Source organism: Tupaia chinensis, unplaced genomic scaffold (genome assembly GCF_000334495.1).
Source record: "Tupaia chinensis unplaced genomic scaffold, TupChi_1.0 Scaffold146445_1, whole genome shotgun sequence".
NCBI lineage: Eukaryota > Metazoa > Chordata > Mammalia > Scandentia > Tupaiidae > Tupaia > Tupaia belangeri.
Genome location: NW_006206301.1, coordinates 2,332,068 through 2,334,706, shown reverse-complemented (window position 1 = coordinate 2,334,706; position 2,639 = coordinate 2,332,068). Strand labels below are relative to the sequence as shown.

The 2,639-nt window shown below is 43.5% G+C and overlaps 1 pseudogene; it reads left to right on the top strand.

The window, feature by feature from the left end:
• Positions 1–424: 424 nt before the first annotated feature.
• LOC102485770 (PIN2/TERF1-interacting telomerase inhibitor 1 pseudogene) lies at positions 425–1,514 on the top strand (annotated as a pseudogene).
• Positions 1,515–2,639: the final 1,125 nt, after the last annotated feature.

Below are 2,639 nucleotides of genomic sequence, written 5' to 3'. Positions count from 1 at the left end.
TGTTGGGGGAGGGCATGTGAAAAAAAAAAAAAAAAAAAAAAAAAAAAAAAAAAAAAATCCTCTCCAAAAAAAATTCTTTGGAGCCAATAGTGGCATAGTTGGACCAACATGGGAAGGGTCCTACATTCACATCCCAGAACCTCCCTGTGCATACTGGCCATGCATATGTGTATATGTGTGCCCATGATATTCATGGCATGAAGACCTTTATGGGGATGTTTGTCTTTCTCTCTCTCGCTCGCTCTCTCCCTCACTCTTTTTCTCTCTCTCTGTCTCTCTCTCTCTCATGGAAGAAATATATAAACTAACTTTTTACAAAGGAGTTCTTAAAAAGAAATAGGAGTCTAGCACCTCTCTGCTGTTCTGCCACCTTGTAGAGGCTGTCTCCAGGTCTGGAAGTCCATGGTGTCAAGTGCCCGACAACATGTCGATGCTGTCTGAGCATCGATGGAAGCAGAAGTGGGCCATGGACTCAAGAAACACAGCATGGAGTAATGATGAGTCCCAGTTTGTCCCAAGGATGCTGGAGAAGATGAGTTGGTCTAAAAGAAAGGGTTTGGAGGCTCAGGAACAAGGAGCTACAGCTCATATTAAAGTTCAAGTTAAAAATAACCACCTGGGGGGACCAGAAAATGGCATAATGTTTATATTGCTGGACTCCCACATATTCGACCAGTTTGAGTCCCAGAGCCGGTTGCTTAAAATTCACAACGGGCACGTGTGCACACATGCCCAAGATCCCAAGAGAAGAATGAAGGAGAAGAGATTGCAGCTTTCTGTCTCTGTCTCTCCAGCAAGTGCACACGTCCTAAAACAAAATTCTCCAGAAAAATAATAATAATACCCCCTAGGACTTGGCGCAACAATCAATAATGGAGACAACTGGATTTCTCATCACGATGATTTTAACCAGCTTCTAGGTAAACTAAACACTTGGCATGGGCAGGAAACAGCCAACTCCTCAGACAACAAGGAACAGAAAAAACTTTGAGGAAAAGTTCAAAATCTCCCCAAAACTGTATTCATTATATGAAATTCACAAATGGGAAGGACCTATCATCTCAGTGCAAGACAGATCTTGACTGCATTTTTGGGAAAAGACAGCATAATAAGACGCCCAAGAATGAGTCCAGCCCCACCACTCTAGACACAAAGGACACCTCCATGATGACGACCAGTGCCTTCACCATCCAGGAGTATTTTTCCAAGAGGATGGCCAAGCTGAAGAACAAGCCACAGGTCCTAGATCAAGGGCCTGACCTTGCAGAGACCCAAATAAAATGGAAAAACAGAAAGAAAAGAAACAAAGAAGTGACAGATAAAAATGTGGAGAGTTACTCCAACCTAAGGCCAACCAACCTAAAAAGGAGAAGCCTAAGAAAGAAAAGAACCACGAGCCTATAGCCAAGAAGGAAGACCAAGCTGAGCAGCAGCCTGGAGGCCCCCATAGGGAGGAGAGTTCTGATGCTTCCGCGAAGGCAGCAGAGGAGTGTGGGGGGCTGCCTGATGGCTAGGATTTTATCCTGTAGGCCAAAATAATAATAATACTAATTAATAATTAATAATAATAAATAAACAGGATAAACTGCAAAAGCCTATAGAGGTAACAGTGGACTCTACACCAGATGAGACACCAGGGAAAAAGAAGAAAGCTTCCAAGTGAATTCTCTTGAGCCAAGGTTTTCCAGCCACTCAGCTGTCAGGGGGCTGCTGGGGCAAGCATCTATGACCTGAAGTCAGAGCAGAGTTAGCCCCAGATGGTTTGGGCGTGGCTTTGAATATGCTCCTGGCTGCCAAGCCTCGCCCTCACATTTCCCCAGTCATAATCCCAGGAGAACTGTTGTCAATGTTCCAAATCATGGCACTCAGAAACAAACAAATTACTTTTTAAGTTCTCAAAGAAAAAATAGGACTAAAGAAAGTGTGTATCCTGGGACCAGCAGTTGGTGTAATGGCTGTGTCTCTGGACTCCCACATAGTTGACTGCAGTTTGAGTCCCAGATCCGGTGGCTTAAACTCACTCCAGGCGCATGTGTGTGCATGCCCAAGATCACAAGAGGAGAATAGAGGAGAAGGAATTGCAACATGGCCATCCCCCCTGGGGGGTGATTTCTCCTGTTCTGTCTCTCTGTCTCTCTCTGTCTTTCTGGTGAGCACACACGCCCTATAGCAAAAACCTCTCCAAAAGAAAGTATGTATCCTATATTTTTCCAAATATACTCGACCCACCTTTCTATCCCTCAACACAAAAGATTTTCTTCTTGCTGAGTGTTGCCATCTATCTTATGTTTGACATCTGTGTGCTTTTACTGCGTGCTGTTAAAGTTCTTCTGATTTCTGTCTAAAGAACAGGTTTATAAAAAGCAGGAACGATTTCTATTTGGGGAATTCTGTATTGCCCTCTTAGATATCTTATACAATTAATCGGAAGCCTAAGTATTTTTTGATAAAAGAGAACATCACCATGTGATGTAGAACAAATTGTCTTCAAATAAAAAGACTTTCTTTAAGTAGCTCGTCCCATCCACAGACTGGCTCCCTAGGAAACAGAAGGATTCGCGGGCTAGCGTGACTTCTTTAGTCTGAGGAAAACATTCTCCAAGTGCTCACCCAAAGGAATCCTGATTACAGCAGGCATC